General features: G+C 40.5%; 1 long non-coding RNA gene across 1 annotated transcript; it reads right to left on the bottom strand.

Moving 5' to 3' along the window:
* Window positions 1-4,740: 4,740 nt before the first annotated feature.
* Window positions 4,741-12,973, bottom strand: LOC142030656 (uncharacterized). The gene is made up of 3 exons (XR_012650234.1): window positions 12,813-12,973; window positions 9,643-9,735; window positions 4,741-9,117 (listed from the first exon to the last, which is right to left on the bottom strand). It is a non-coding gene; the product is annotated as an uncharacterized LOC142030656 (long non-coding RNA).
* Between the last annotated feature and the right edge of the window lie 4,320 nt (window positions 12,974-17,293).

Genomic DNA, 17,293 nt, shown 5'->3' with positions numbered 1-17,293 from the left:
AATCCTTTTGTTCTGACATGAGATTTAATAGTCTTATTTTATTTGTGACAGCTGCTTGTCTGAGATCATCTAAAGTAATCTGCATATCCCATACTCTTATTCGGTCTAGTGATCTGTTATGAAACACTTTTTCCTGATACCAATTAATTTTCACTTACCAAATCTCATAATCTACTTTGCCCTGGAGATGTGGACAAATAGCTGAAGCCTCACATGAACCTGGATCTGCCCCTCTTCTAAGCATTGCCCCATACACTCATGCTATGATAAGAAAGATTAGCCTTTCCAGTTCTACAACTTGTAGTATTCTGGCAGGTTTAAAAGAGACACCTTACACTTTCATTTCAAGCACAGAGTTCCCAGACCATCCCTCAGAAGAATTTCAGTTCCCACTTTACAGAAAATCAAAGCCTAAATTGGTGGGTAGGCATTGTAACATGCACAGTTGTTCCATAAAATTTGTACGTGCATAAGAAGAAATTATTAGTGTCTTGGGTTATCTTTAAATGCAAACTCTGTCAGTCAGCTGTAATTCACACCTACTAGAGGTTCAGCACTTGGTCCTAAAGAAACTGGCCCACTGAATTTCTGTTGAACATTTCTAGTTCTAATATATTTCAAATTGTGGTGTGTCAATTAGTTTTTATTCCGTAGTACAAAAGCCAGATTTTCTTTTTATTTCTTACATTTTGATTAAAACTAAACAAAATCTTGTAAATTCTAATTAGTTCTTTTGAATTGAAGGTTTTTCATTGTCAGTCATCAGCAAAAGGCTGATACTTAAAATAAAAAAAGTGGTTAATCTGTGTCTAATTGCCATTAAATTAGATCTTGCCAACATGAACTCCTCAATGAGAAAGACTGATAGGTAAAATACTCAGAAAAGCAAGCTCTGAACATGGCACATCAGTAGTTCTAAGAAGGAAAAACATCTAGCATAAGACTGGGGAAGAGAGTCTTACCTTCAGCTGTGGTAAAACCACATCTTGCTTTCCTGAATTAAATCATCTTTAAATGTTCTCACAAACTTGCTGAAGCATTTAATTCATGATGGCAAGATTATAGTATAGATATGTACAGCAGGACTTTGTAGTTACTTTTCATGTCATTATTTCTAACGTAAGCCATTATTTGAGCTAACATATAGTCTAATGGGTTTGAAGTCCATTTACTGCATTAACAACAACAAAAAAAAGCTGTATCACTATCTTATTACCAAGATACTGTTTATTCAAGTATTATCAATTGCAGTGATAAGACTTGTATGATTTACTGCATGGTGACTTTCATCAGTGTGCATTATTTGGTAAGGAATGAGATCATCTTGCAGTCTTTTCCTCCTGCCTACTTTCATGAAACCTGTGAAGATGGAATAATTTTGACATGTCTGCCTATGGATTAAACAGTTAAGATGTGAACACACATCGTATGGCTGTATAAAGTCTTGTCTCTTGAGGAAACCAAGAAAAAAACCACCCACCATCTGCTATATCAGGTTGCAGACATAACTTACCTACAGCTGATCTTTGCCATGACTGTATTCCGGAAGAGCTGTGGGTAACTCCTGCAGGACCAGAGCAATCCATCTTCTGAAAAGGTGGATAGGTAAACCTACTCACCAGGCAAATGGACGCAACAGCCACAGTCACCGTACAGCCATCTGCTGAACATTGGGCTGCCCTCCATCCACCAGGCACGTGCTTTTAAATTCTGAGCCTAAAGAAAGTCTAGGAGTGGTCCCTGACAAGGTCCTCTAGATGTACTGCCAAGGTTTTTTAGATCTCACAAGAAACATGCAGATCTAGATACACTGACTTGCAAATATGGGATCTTTCCACACTTCAACTTACTTTGCCTCCTGAAGAAAACAAGAAGAATTTTATTATTTCTTCGGCAGGCATCCACATATTTTATGAAAATACTTTTTAAATATTTCTTATTCAAAAGGGAAACTAAGCTTTCAGGCAAAGACAGAGAGAAAGAACTTGAAAAGAAGAAGTGTAAATTGTGATTAAGTTTCATGTTCAGGAAATTTCAGCAGTTTGAGGCATCTCTGGAGTTGTCCGGACAGACTTACTGGAAGCTTTGCCTTCCTCTCTGTCAGTGTACCCAGACATTGTCTTGCAGTATTCCCCACTCACAACCCCACTGCCCAAGCAGATATTCAGGCATAAATCACATTGTAAGAAGTAGCAGCACAGAATTGAAACATTTTCTTTTGGCATCTAATTCAAAAGCTGAAGGCTCATCCCCAGAGGTGAGAGGCTCTTGCACAAACTCACAACTGCAAACCCAGTTTTTTTAAAAACTTCACTGTCAGTGAAAGCCACCTGCCAACAGCAATTAATAATTATTGATATATATTGGTAGTAACTAAGGAATAGACTAACCATCTCATAACCTGGAAAAACATGCCTTTGCCCTATTCTTGGTGGCACTTTTATAACGGAACTCCCTTTAAGACATCTTTTTCCTTCCTCTCTGTACCTTTGTATAAAAACAAGCCAAAAAAAATCAGACAAAAAGCTTTGGTTTTAGTCTTGCAGTTTCTTTAGGGAGAAGTAGAAAGATATAGGATGTTTCAGTGCAGTTGTCTTGTAATTTGGAAATCTCTGCAAGCATTGCTGAAGCACTTCAGCCCTTTCGAGAACAGATAGCGTTTTGAAGCATTACAATCCACTACATGTGTTTCAGATAAACACATAACACAAAAAAAACCCAAACAAAATCTTTGAGTTGTATCTGAAGCCAAACAAAGAAGCACTAAATGAAAGCGGGAAATTTACTAGAACCTTGTTAAAAAGTCTCAGCTCTTTTTCTCTTTATGGAAGAGAATCATACTGATATATTATACTCAAACAGTTTTTCAGCCAGAGTGAAAGCTCAGACTCTTATTAAAAAAACCCTTCCCTAGCTGCCAAAAACTTCTCAAAGGAAGTGAGGATCAGCTGAGAAGGAAACATGAACACTTCCACCTGTGTTTTTCACCATTTCCCAGAATACTAAAGCCTGGTTCTCCTTTGGATTACCTAGTAAAATAGTTCTGGACTGGTTCTTGTTTGCCCTTGCTTAAACAAAGAGCCTGTCAGGGCACTCCAGGAGTCCCTATGGCACTGCCCAGCCTCCCCCGGGACCCACTCCCACACCATGCTGTGGGATGGGCCCTGTCCCAGCCAGCATCCCTGGGATCCCCCTTGGCTCCCTGGCCCTTGCTGCATCCTGACAGAACCAGCGGGGAGAGAAAAGAAAACCATCCCACTGCTCTGAAAAAGAAAATGCTAATGGAAGTGGAAGGGCCCATAAACTTATTAGAAGTCTTCCCTTGCCCCAGGCACAACACAGAGGGCTCTCATTCTGCAGAAACACAGCTGGTTCTGTGTCTTCAGTTTAATTTGCATCAGGTTTCTATAAGCGTCTCACCAGAGGATGTGCTATAGTGACCCCAAAGAGAGCAGCAAAACTGCAAGGACAGCTGGCATTGTTTTTCTAACTTTAACATTCCCACCCCCATCCCTCCTTTAGACACCTTTTCCTGCTGATTTTGAGATATGTTTAATGACATAAAGGTCCTGTTCTAACAACATCATCAAGCAATAAGGCATTTGCCCCCAGGTTCGTAGCTGGCAGACGAATTAGCAGTGATGATTTAAATGGGAAAAGACACAAACTGATAGAAAAAGGTTACTGGGTGCTGAAATTTGTAAATCTTACTGTCAAGGACTGTGTTCACTACGCACTTGGTAAGTCCCCTGGTGAGTGAAAAGAACTGGGAATATCTTTAGCCCTGACAATTTCATACGAAAAGTGGAAAGCAATGTTAAACAGGGGCCCTTCAAAAGGCAGAGTATTTACAAAAGAGCATCATTGGATACCTGCATGTTGTCCTCCATCGTGGACATTTCAAACCATTGAATATGTGCAACCACTATGCTTGGAAGGTAACTCTTGTGATTCACAGCAATGATCTACATGAAGACCTGGAGGTGACCCACATGACCTGCATGCTACCCTAGCCACCACCCGTGGCTGTCTGTCCATCTGCCTGTTCCTTCTCACCCCTACCCCTCCCAGTAAGCATTTGAACCATCCTTGCAAAGTGGAAAAAAGACAATAGGAGAAAATGAGAAGGGTATGGTAATTAGGTCTGGGTTGTTTTGAAATGGAGAAAACTAGTGAGCCCATGACCACCGGTAAAGTGTTAACTAAGGTGATCTGGGACAGGAAATCTCCACTGGTGCGTCTTATTTTGTAATTCTAGCCTTCTGTTTCCTTGGCTTTGTTACAAATGCTCCCAAATCAAGATGTTCTGTTTTGCATTAAGCAAAATGTTTTGTTCTATGCAGAATAATATATGTGCTTGTTTATTCCAGAATCAATAAACTCAAAACTGACCTTAGCTGATCCTATCATATTGATCTTCAAGGTGTTTTCCCCAATTTGGCCCCCACTTTATCATCACATTAATAGCCATATTATTCTTGCAACATTAGTGCAGATTCACCAGTATATTCTCTGTGAGTGTCCAGGTCAGTTAAAAATCACTCTGCATATTCATTTGCTCAAACTCAAGCAAGTATCTGACTGAATCAAGGCCTAAATGGAAAAACAGGGTGATCTTCAGGACTGGCTTAAGCATAACACAGTCAAGCTATATGAAAAAGGAGGGAGTAAGACAATTATAGCTTCTTTTTTTCCTAAAAAATGTAAAGCAATTTATAATTAAGAGCCACAAAATCTCTTGAAATAAATTTATTTAAAAAGACAGTTATGTTAATTGCAGATTTCCTTAAATAGGGAAGACTTTATATCAACAGTTTATAATACAGTCATTGACACAGAGATAAACTGATTTACATGAGAAATAACCTCTTTTAGTAGCACTTGCCAAAACTGCTTGGATTTATTATAAAATTAAGTCCCTATAAACGTTATGCTTGGTTATATACCTTGACTGCAGCAGGGAACAGATGTCTGCCATCTCTCTGGTTGTGAGAATACAAACTTCCAAAAACATCATTATCTACCAGGTAATAGCTGCTATTTCAGACACATTCAAAGACATCCTTCATTCAAACTACAATTCAGGTAATTCTGAATATAAAATGATGCCCCTCAGGAGAACCTTACCAAACAATGATTACTGTACTTGTTAATGCAGTTAAGCCTGTGTTTCTAGACAAAATAAAATATATGAATAATAGCTGTATACCATGGCAATTTAAACCAGTTTGATTTGTATGAGTGTCCTGGTTTCAGCTGGGATAGAGTTAACTGTCTTCCTAGTAGCTGGTACAGTGCTATGTTTTGAGTTCAGTATGCGAAGAATGTTGATAACACTGATGTTTTCAGTTGTTGCTCAGTAATGTTTAGACTATAGTCAAGGATTTTTCAGCTTCTCATGCCCAGCTAGCGAGAAAGCTGGAGGGGCACAAGAAGTTGGCACAGGACACAGCCAGGGCAGCTGACCCAAACTGGGCAATGGTGTACTCCATACCATGGGACGTCATATATAGTATAGGAACTGGGGGGAGTGGGGGTGGGGGCGATCGCCGCTCGGGGATTAACTGGGTGTCGATCGGTGGGTGGTGAGCAATTGCCCTGTGCATCACTTGTTTTGTATATTCCAATCCTTTTATTATTACTGTTGTCATTTTATTAGTGTTATCATTATCATTATTAGTTTCTTCTTTTCTTTTCTATTAAACCGTTCTTATCTCAACCCACGAGTTTTACTTCTTTTCCCAATTTTCTCCCCCATCCCACTGGGCGGGGGGGGGAAGAAGTGAGTGAGCAGCTGCGTGGTGCCTAGTTGCTGGCTGGGGTTAAACCACAACAATGAGAAAGATCCGAAAGCAGAGAGGCAAAATTTGAATGAGGCACAGAAGACATACATGGCAAATGTTGCTGCTCAGAAGCTGTGAAGAGTTCAAGACAGATGGGTGCTGAATAATTATAGAATCGTAGGTTTAAAAGTGTTAGAAGAGCTTCTTTACTGCTCATACATCTGCCTGCCAATGCAGACTATCTCCCCATGTACAGGTAGCCACTTCACATGCAGACTGGAAAGGAATGTCAAGGCCCTCTACAACAAGACCTACAAGCTAGAAACAGCAGAATGATAGAAATGGCTATAATTGCTTATTTATACAGTATACTCTTGTTCCAATAAACTAAATAACTTTATTTTCTTAATCACTTATTCGCAGTTCTCATGTTTCTTGTGTTGCTTTTTCCACCTTTCATGGTTGTAGAAGACAAGTTCCTTGAATGGCTTAAACTGATTTCAGCTCTTTGGAACTGGCCACAGATACTCAACACTGTGTCCAAACCTGGTTCCTCTAGAGCTAACTTAAGCTATGATTTTGTGGGTGTTGATGAGGGTCCTTTTCAAACTGAGCTGCAAATTCCGCTTGCCCTTCTTAGTCCCACCCAGGGACTGCTGAGTAGGATCGTTTCTAAATATTTTCATGTCACCAAATATCTTCTGTGGGCTTCTTCATCCTCTCATGGGGCACCCGAGATAGCATCACGTGCTGCCCTGTTCTGACATTGCAGATAACAGGAACACAGTTACCAACAGCCTTTGCTTAAAGGCACTCTGCCATTTGCCTGCGTCAGGTTTGAAGGGAACTGAAGCCAGAAGGATTCATATGGAGATCAGACTGACTGGTCCCTTCTCAGGCTCAGATTTTGTTGAAACTGTTTAGAAGAGGCCAGAGTATTTAACTTAATTTGTGTTTGGCTAAAACATCTCTTCCAGAAAGGCCTGAGGACATCAAGCAGTGAGTTTACCTGTTACTGGAGTGGTATGCTAGAAATGCTTAAGCCTTCTAAGTCTAAAAAGTGATGCCTAGTTTCCCATTTCAATTGCCTTGGTCTCTGCACACCTAAATTTTGATTCTAGTTTGGCATTTTTCATTAAACTCAACACACCAGTGTCTGATATGCAACCCTGCAAAGGTACTCAGAGACACTGTATTCCAGAAGCATTCCTCCCTTCTGTAAGCGTGACCTTGCATGCATTGCTGCTAGATGCTGAACTTTGCATTTGTTTGCCTTTAAATCACATTTCAGCTGAATGGGTTCAGGTTAACTCTGTTATTTACCTCTCAACATAACTTAACAACCTGAAACTTTGTAAAAGATTTCATTTACCTTTCTCTGTTGTTTTTAAAAAACCCTGAGTTGTATCAGACGTAGCACTAGTCTTTACAATTCCATTGGAAATACTGCTGTTTAATGATGATTTTCCACTAACAACCACTTTTGGGGATCTGACAGTCCATACACCATTTCTCCTAGGCTTTGCTATTATAGTGCTATATCTTTTTGGTTGGTAGGTTTGTTGCATTTGGGCTTGTTTGGTTGTTTGGGTTTTTTTTTGTTAAGCAACGCTGTGAAGTCCCTGGATACTTAGAAATTGCTGGTATGCCTTTGAGAAAAATTACTGAATACTGTCTCTAGCTCTGTTTACAGTCCATAAGAGAAAGCCTCCTTCTCAGGATGTTCTTTCATATAAAAGCATGTGGGTGTATTATGATGTTGCAAAACGCAGAAGCAAGGGGTATCTATAAACACCTTCATTAAAACATTCAGCATATAAGTGTTGCTACCACTTGAACTGCTGCTTAGGACTGAAATTATCCCACGAGTCCTACAAGCACTTTAACAGAGGACTTTTCACCTAACGATGATTTTGTTTTCATGATAAAGTAAAACCGATCAGTGCACAAGGATACAGTTGAATTTCTGTGCCTAACACCCTGGCACAAAAATCATAAGTTAACCACATTGGTCAGTGAGGATTACCGAAGCATGGCAAGATCAGGCTGCCTTGGTAGGGGTTGGACTTTGACACAATGCGATACCGAGCGTGGGAAGCCAGGGCTAGAGCATTGGCTATAGGAGAGACATGACGCTGCTCTGTAAACAAGCTACGGTAGCTTTGCCTGGTAGGATAACGTGCTCTGGCATCCATGTTTGAGACACGGTTTGTGATATTGTCTCTCAACTGTAAAGAGAAACTGCTAGGCTAATCAGAGGCTGAATTCAGCCGCAATTTTTCCTCTACTAGGAGAACCTACTTTGCAATCGTGTATCAGATGATGTCAGATCTAAGCTGCAGACGCTCCTGTAAATGGCTGTGTTTCCCCCGTATTTGATAGATTATAGTGTTAAGAAGTATAATGCTAATTGTTTTACATTACAGATACTCCCCCAAAAGAGTTGATAATTCCTCGGTGTTGAGGACGGAGCCAGAATGTAACAGCCGTCTGCACCCTCAGCCCCCCTAAGAGCTGCAGTGGAAGAAGGCGTGGAAAGGTGTAAGCAGTAGGCGGGACGACCGCCATCTTGGGCATTTCCTCATTGACAGGAGTCGTCGTGCAGACTTTCCATGCCCTTCAGAGAAAGCAGCACAGCAACAGGCTAAAATCCTCTAAGCAATTGGCGCAGAAAATACAGAACAAACTGATAGAATGTGTCTTCTGCAAATCTAAAAGCACTCAAGGGACTGTTAGAAGAAGAGGCAACAAAATCAATTTCACACTACGGAGAAAAATCATGCACTGTTTGTGCCTTCAAACAGCCACTCTTCTCATAAAAATTCTGTCAACTGTTCCTTGCGTTTGTGTTTAGTTTGAATTGTACTTTGCCTATTTAAATTGAATGTGATGGAAATTTCACTTAATTCTCTGATTCCCATTTCCAGCAGCACCAAGACCCTGTCTGACGCAGAGACACTGACAAGAAAAATACAATTTGCAATAGGGCACCTTGGAGTGAATGAAAGAAGTTCTTTTCCTTTCCCTGGACATAGACATGTATCACGCTGATGAGACATTCAAGACGCCTTCGTAACTTCCAAGCTTTGACCAAACACTCCGCAGGACAGTGTCCATAGTTCTGACATTAAGGCCAGTCGAAGTCTGCGTGAGGAATATCACTCCAACATTCACCTTCTCTCTCCTGTAGGGGGCTCACTTCTTCTGCGGCAGGTTCAAATCTAATTATTTTCCAAAACACCCCGTTGTAACTGAAATTGTTGAAGTAAGGCCAACTCAGTTCCAGGATTCTCAAATTCAATGATAAACAGTGAAATACTGTAAAATGGGAATTCTAGAAGTTACCAGAAAAAAAAGAAAAAAAGAAAAAAGAAAAAAAGAAAAAAAAAAGAGCATTAAGTTTGGAAAGAATCTATAATTTTCAGATTCTTAAAGTAAATTATAACATGCAGTTACAGCCCCTTTCTAATCATTTACACCTGATTTTGAGTTCAGGCTGCTTCTTGCTATCATCCATGAGATAAAGGGAAATTCTCCTGAAGATCCAATTATGCCATATAGTGTAGCAGCTATAATTAAATGAGAGAAAGCTTGATCTGTGCTCCGTGACACTGGGTTGTTTAAAAGATTTGTGAGCAATTGGCTTAACTGAGAACAGCTGTAAAATTATGCCAACAAATCAGACAGAGCAAAGATTTGGCTACCATAATAGAATTTGGAGTTTAAAAGTCTTTTTCTTCCCCAAATGCACACACATATACACTTTAGTTTATTTATCTTTTTTTATGCTGAAACATCCTGAGACATAAAAAAGAGTTCCATAAAATCTGAGTTTAAAGAAAATTCCAAAAAATCTTACCCATAAACTGCCTCAGATTAACTCCTTTTGACACATCAACATTTTCCAAGAATCCTTTCTTCCACTCATTAATGGAAATCAGGACAGGGAACTCTGTGAAAAAGGAAGTTTAGCTAAGAGTTGGGACTCTCCTAGATTTTTCAAAGATAGCCTCATGTGTTTTTTGTAGGAGTTTTAATTAAATTAAAATATTGCCAAAGATAATAAATGATGCTATACTATACCACACCACACTTCTTATCTATTTTGTGATTCAAAGATAGGTTTTCTCCTATGTTTTTATTAAGTTTTCTAAGAGAAACATGTTTACCAAGGTGCACACCTCAGCACACATCAGATTGTAAGGGAATTCAAACCAAAAAAATGCTTCGTACATAAATTGTGTGAAGACAGAGATAAAGTAAACTGCAAATCCTTTATCGGTGCAGGGCTTTGCATCATAACTTTATTTGTATATTACTTAATGCAAACTTCTAAAAGGGAGATCAAATGGGCTGAGATGAAGGTAGAGCTGTATGATCTCTTCTGGAGTATTTTTGCTTGCAGAGTTAAGATAAGTGACCAAGGTCCACACCAGGGACAGCTGTTAGATCCATGTGAGCCTTTAATTTAGCATTGTTCCATGGACACTAATATATTTGCCTTTTAAGTCCTCAGCTCAAGTAAACCAGTGACCATCAGTATCCGGGTAGAGTAGACAGTCCTTGGCTTAACCTTGGAGTAAGGCCATAGTAAGGCGTTTCAGCTGCCCTTTTCACTGCTCCAGCTACCTGTTGGTACAACCAAGGACAAGCAAAGCCTGTAACCAGGTAGAAAGAGGGGTGTATCTATCCCATCCCCAAACACTGTAATGGAGCAACCACTCAGCCAAGTGTTATCAGGCAGGGTCAGCAGGAGCTTCCTTGCTTTGTTTACACTTTCAACATACTTCAACTAAAGCAAAACCTGCATTTGAAGGAAAGGTTTTTCTTTGCAGAGTTTAGTGCAATTTCTCCCTCCTTCTGCATGGTTGTGTAGAAGGTAGCTTAGAAGGCAGCTCTTGATTTATGGCCAGTATAAATCAAAGAAGGGGCCACTGATGGGCTGCACAGAACCTAATTTGTCTAGGATGCCCAAAAGTGTTTGCTAAACACTAGAAGATTAGGGGTTCTTACTTACCCTAGTGACAAGAACGTGCCTTCAGCACTGATAAATATTCAGACTATGAGCTGCTGACTGCTTGCTGTGTTTTCATAGAACTGTGCAGATTTAACTCCATAGGGGGTCTGAGAGGGACACAAGCTTAAGCTATATAAATTCTGAGATTTCAGCATGCTTCAGGGACTGAGCAAGCCACAAGTTTAAAAATTCAGGGAGACTTCTCCCCAAAACGGAGCTATGAAGGGCAGAACAAATGCTGCACTCTCACAATGAACTGCCTGAAGAATATTCAGAGGTATCCTCTGCCACAAATCTACGGTTCTCATCTGTTTATAGTTACATTTCTATGTATAAAGTGTTTCTGTAGACTTATTAATATATCAGTGCTTACCCGAAGAACTAAGAACAGATGCTGCTGTCTATCTCCACTTCACAAACAGTGTTACAGGGTACCAGCTGTTCCAAGTAAGCCAGGAGCACATTAGCTCTTCAGAAACATTAACTTTATTAACCATTTCAGCACTGACCACTTCTTTAGCATCCAGTTAGAATTCTTGTACATAATTCCAACCCTCTTCTCATAACTCCTGAGACACCAAGGGCACGATTAGTCACCCACCACCAAGAAATTAATAGTGAAAATTCTTGTTGCCTTTTTTACATGAAACTGTCACTGAAATTCTAGTGTGAGTCACTTCAGATATCTAGATAGAGACATACAGAGAGAAAAATAAACCCAGAGATGAAAATTAATCTAAGCCTGGCAAAAGGGGAAAGGGCATGGGTAATAGGCAGACCATATAATAACTTTCCACTATCTTCAATATACATGGTGCACACTAAGAAAAGGCTGGTAACCCTACAGAGGGGAGCATTAGTTTTCACAGAAAACATGACTGGTACAGGGTAATCCCCACATTCCTCCTCCCCTCTGGCTTTTTCATCCTCTTTATATTTCATTCTATTTACGCCCTCACCAGACTAGATAAATTTGGCTAGATGTGCTTCTGTTGCTGACTGTAATAGTCTTTGTGAAACTGCAGCCTTAATTCAGAAGCAGAGGTACTGACGGACAGGAGGAGACAGCTTGCCCTTCTTCCCCTGCACTCCTGGCTATGCCCCTCCGTTCTCTTCTATCACCTGCGGGGCCCTGCCACCGCCTGAGCCTGCTCACTAAATCAGCAGAAACCCACATCTCACACAACAACGCCCACAGCAGACTATTAGCGGAAACTATTAGCTGAAATGTCTTGAATCTCAGATTTGCTTTGTCGTAGCACACTACAGCTGCCCAGAAATATCCATAGTGAGCTCGCTATGTGTTCTGTGTTTGAAAGCAGAGACATGAAGTTTGTAATGCTGCTCCATCGCTCACCTCCAGCTGAAGCTGTTCATTCAGTGGAAACTTGTGGGCCAAAACTTTGACATTAGTAAGACGAGTGACCAGAACGATAATTAATAGAATAACCTTGCTCTGTCCTAGAAGAGTCTGGTGACAGCATTTGCTGAGCACTGATCTTTTTTCTAATGAAAAGGTTTACCTTAAGTTTTATCTGGTAATACTGGAAAACTATGGCTGGAGCACATCTTGCAACAATTCTTTTTTATTCTCTCTACAGAGTAAAATTATGCTGTGGTTTACACAAAGTAAAAATTCACCTCTTGATCAAGAGAATTTTTATGTTCATCTATAGATTTTATTTACTGTTATGTATCCCTGGAGAGCCTGGAATCTCATACTTAAAAACACATAAAAATTACTTTCTTAGCTTTTTCTGTACAAGCACGTAAATCTTATTCCACATAGCAAATATTTGTCTCTAGAGAAAACACATTTAAACTTCCCCTGAGATTACATAAGCTCTGTTAAAGCAAGAAGCTATTCTACCACATCCAAAATGGCATCTAAGCCCATTCCAGTCCCCGGTGAAGTGGCCAACGCTTCTCACGCCCTCTGAGTTTGGCCAGTGCCCCTGTTGCACCACAGGGCAAGATGTTGCCTCAGAGCTGAGACCCCTGCCCCTACTCACCCTTCTAGCCCACAGTGTCAGCCAAGGGGTTAAGGTACTCTGGGAAGAAAGATGCTTGGCAGTCACCTCCAAATCAATCACCGGTGCGCCTGGTCCTCAGCAAGAGCCAGTAACAAGCTGCTGACAGCTATCGCCGTTAAATATTTATGTCGTCTACTCTTGCCGAAGTTCAGGCTGAAAGAGAGCACAGGGTACACACTGCTCATGAGCACAGCTGAGCTGATGGACAGGCTCGGGGAGGGCCCCGTGGACCACTCCTCCCGCTCCGGATGGGCTCTGCGCCCAGCTGCACCCTCCCGCTCCTCTGTGCTCCTGCTGCAGCTGTGGCGGTTGTCCCCGGCTCGCTGAGCCGATCCCCCTTCCTCAAACCACAGAAAGGTCGATCTGCTTTGTTCCTGGGGTAGTTTTCTGTGGCTCCCCAAATGGTCTTTTGGGTCCTGGGATCAGCACTAGAAACGGGAGCAAGAAGAGGGACAGCAGGGGGACAGGACTTCAGTGTCTGACAACAACAGGCCACTAGACCAGCTCACCTTCGTCACTGAATCCTATCCTCTGGCATGGTCAAGCAGAGCGACGGTGAAGTGTGCGTTGGATCAGCAGAGGAGTTGCAGCCCTTTCTCACCCAAGGACTTGTTGTTCAGGCATTAAAGAATGAGAGATGACACCTGGCTGGTGAAGAGACATTTGCGCTTCTGAGAAAGTGTCAGGGACAGTCATTCCCATGTCAGGGAAAAACCTACAGCCAGTTCCTGAATAATGGAGATTCAGCAACTTCTGATTTATTTATGAGTAGATCAGGCCTGTCTTTTCTATTTTGGATGTTTTATTTACATTTTATCTTAACTTTGCTTGAGTTAAGAGTATTTTTAATCTAACTGAATAACAAGAAGCCATTCCTTAATCATGGATCTCATAAATTTATGAAATGGCCACAGTAGGGCACACAAGAGCTCTAAATTCTCATGCAGGACAAGGATTACAAACAGAAGAGATGTCACTTATTAGACTAACTTGTGCAGAGGGAAGAATTAGACAAGCCTTTAGACATGTAAGCCCTCCTTGACCTTGTAAGGGCAATTACTTCCTTAGACCACCATGGCTACTACAAATCTTGTATGTTGGATGGTATCTGTGTATATATCTCCACGCGATGATATAGCATGGAAGATAAAAATAATTGCGGTATGAAGCAGCAACTAAAAAGTAGGGCCCGAGTCTTTGTGGGCACAAGCTTGTCTGATCTTTCCAAAAATACCTGTCAGTCTAAAAAATATCTTAAAGGCATTACCTCTATTTGCAGACCTCGTTCTACCTGTGTCTTTGGTCAATTATAGCTACAGCAAAACATCACAAGTTTTAGCACAGGCTCCAGATCCCACAGAATGTAACATGCCATGAAGACCTGAAGCAGGTGGAGCTGAAGCATGATGGTCACCAGGAGAGAGAGGCCTCTTCCCCCAAATAGGGATAATCAGGAGAGAGCAGGAAATGAGCAGAGATCTAGAAAACATGACCTTTCAAGAAAGGCTGAACATCAGAGAACACAAAAGGCTATCTTTAAATATATAAAAGTAGATATAAAGGGGTTACATCCTATGAGGACGGAACAAGGAATAATGAACTGATATTGCAGCAGGGAGATCTAGAGGGCAGGGAAATCTAAGGGTAAAGAGGATGAGCTCTTGGACTAGATTTCCAGAAGGTTCTGGACTCCCACTCTGGAAGACTTTGTTACTGGATGGGGCTACAGTCTGTCACGGATGCAGCAGAGCAACCTGATTCTTGGAAAAGTCATCCAGTCCAGTCCTCTTCCAGTCTCTTATTCCCATAGCTTTTTCTTTTATCTTACTTCTGGTTCTACACACTGCCATTCTTTAGGCCATTTTGACTCCACTCAGTAATCCTTTTCCTAACTTTTCATGGAGATAACCCAACCCTGTTTTTCCCTTAATTTTCTGTTAATTTTACTGAGTCACTCAAAATACATAAACCACATGAAAGGCAGTGGAAGTCAGCAAGATCAGAAGTGAAATGTTTATGCCTAGATAGTTTCTGAAGTTTGTGTTGTTTAAAAGGGAAAAATACATTTCAGAGATATGCAATGTAGGACATTCTCTGAAGTTCATTTCCCACAAAGGTTGACTGCGGCTACCATTGAAGTTAAAAATTAGCATTATCCTTTCCAGAGATGTGCTATTCTCTTGTGCCTTTGTCATACCCCTCTAACAGAGATGGCACCTGACAACCTGCAGACACTGCTAATCTCTATTACAGGAAAATTACATCACTGACTGTAGAATGTCTTTTTGCTGATGGGCAATCACATAATACCACCTCAGATTTTTAGCTTCAAGTTCCTACCTTTCCTAGCTTCATGGAAACTTCACAGCTTTCAGGGAATGGCTTTGACAGAATACAGATCAGACTGGGGAGAAGTAGGAATTCAGATTTCTGCCACACTGGTTGTTGTTCTCACTGGCCACTAATGGAGCTCAGTGAAGTTCCTCCGATCCCCAAAGTGCTGACACCATAACTGTAAGCAAAAGAAAGTTGATGGCAAGTTGTGGAGACAGACTCGTAGAACTACTTTGTGTCAAAAGGTTTGTGATGTTCAGTAAAGGCAAGAAGCTAGAAATGTAGCAGTTTTGTTTAATTAATTTGTTTTTCATCCCATCGTTGTTTGGAACACTACAAAGAAGCACTGCAGAGACTAAGCACCCATTGATGAAAAACTACTTAAAATACCTGAGGTAGTCTAACCTTTATGCTTCTGCTGATTTTGAGGCTATGCTCTTAGTAGGGACTGCTAACAGCTTGTCCAGCTCCTCCTTTAAATAAAATTACTTTGCCAGCATTCACCTGTCAATGAATCTCTGATAACACCAGCAAGCAATTCAGTGCTTCAGGAGCTTTTGTTTGATCAGTGTCCATGAAACGGTAACTTTTTGTTGTTCTGGCAGACTCTAAGCCACAGATTTCTTACTTTGCATTCAGAACTCACAGGTTGTATCTCCTAAAGTATTTGCAGTCCCTCATGAAGCCACAGGGCTAAATTCTGCTTGCAGGCAAATTTCCATGGAAGCCAACACAATCATGTACAATGGGATTTAAGAACAGGTTTTGGCATGCTGTAGTTAACACAGCAGTCAGTCAGGGCAGCTTGAATAAAACATCTGTATTAGCTGCTATATTATTTATCACACAGCCAATTTGTTCCAATTTGATTTACAAATTAAATCACCTTCCAAGCTGGGATAGGTATGTATATTCCCAACATAATAATGTAGTCCCCTCTTTCTGCTTTAGTCCTTAGTGTACATATTTTTGAATCACAGCATTGGAAAACAAAGCTGTATGAAACAATAAGTCCATTATCTACCATTTTAAAATCAGTACATCCTCATATCAGTATTGTCTGCAATTCTAGTGTGCTAGTCTGATATCCAAGTACCTGATGTGCTGCAGTGTCTCAGTTCTGAATGTATTTTTGGGGTTTTATCCACCACTACATCTATCATGAGCTGTTCCAAATCATCTGTAATTAGTCTTACTATTACATGGACTCATGTTTCAAGTGTCTTTAGTTAATGCAAGAAAAATTGACAGCAACCAAGAGAAAAATATGTCAAAAGAAAGATAAAGTAAAAGGTAGTTTTGAAATTCTCTGCCCACAGTTTTAATCCACTATTGTCCATGTGGTAATAAATTAATTCATTTTCAGTCATTTGAATGTTGACATTAAAAAAAAAAAATGCTATTTAGTGACTCACTGCCTCTGGAACCCAGTTTTTGATTTAAACAAGATTTTGTTAACTGAGTTTACAAAAATCTAAAATATCATATGTTAAAAAGATGTGAGAAGTTTTATTGTGCCTTTCTCTGGCAATAAGATCTGTCAGTAAAGTTAAAAACAAAACCAAAACTGATATTTTGATTCTCCACATAGGTTGGAATAAAAGGAGTGAATTAATGTTAGATAAAAAGGGAATTGAGAGTCATCAGCCCATTCCAACTGTAGTAAACAGGACCCTCAAGTGCTGTTTTACTGTAGATGATATTTTATTGAACTACAAAAGCAAAATACTGATGAAGAGCATAAATTTTTATAAGAGAATAGAACAAGCTGTGGAATAACACTGCCTGTATTTCAAAAGCTGTAGCATATTAGGAAAAAAGCAAGAGGGGAAAAGAAGGAAGGGTAGTGAGCTAGAGAAGACATCTGCTGAGACACTTGTTTCCTCCCAAGATAGCATGACTTCAGCACCTTATAGGCATCTTCCTTTCTCCCTATCTACAAAAGCAGAAAAGCTGCAGTACTGTGCAGTTAGTTAGCCTCGCTGTGGCAATTTAAGATGCTAGTCAAAAAATATTAGCCCAGGCCAGGAGCTGTGTTTGGTGAGACACCTACACCTTAAGCCACAGGACAGATCTAAAGAGGGGAGGTTCTGCAAGTGTAGTTATTCAGATCAGGCAAGCTTATG

Source organism: Buteo buteo, chromosome 4 (assembly GCF_964188355.1).
Source record: "Buteo buteo chromosome 4, bButBut1.hap1.1, whole genome shotgun sequence".
Classification (NCBI taxonomy): Eukaryota; Metazoa; Chordata; class Aves; order Accipitriformes; family Accipitridae; genus Buteo; species Buteo buteo.
This window is presented reverse-complemented; position numbering and strand designations above follow the sequence as displayed.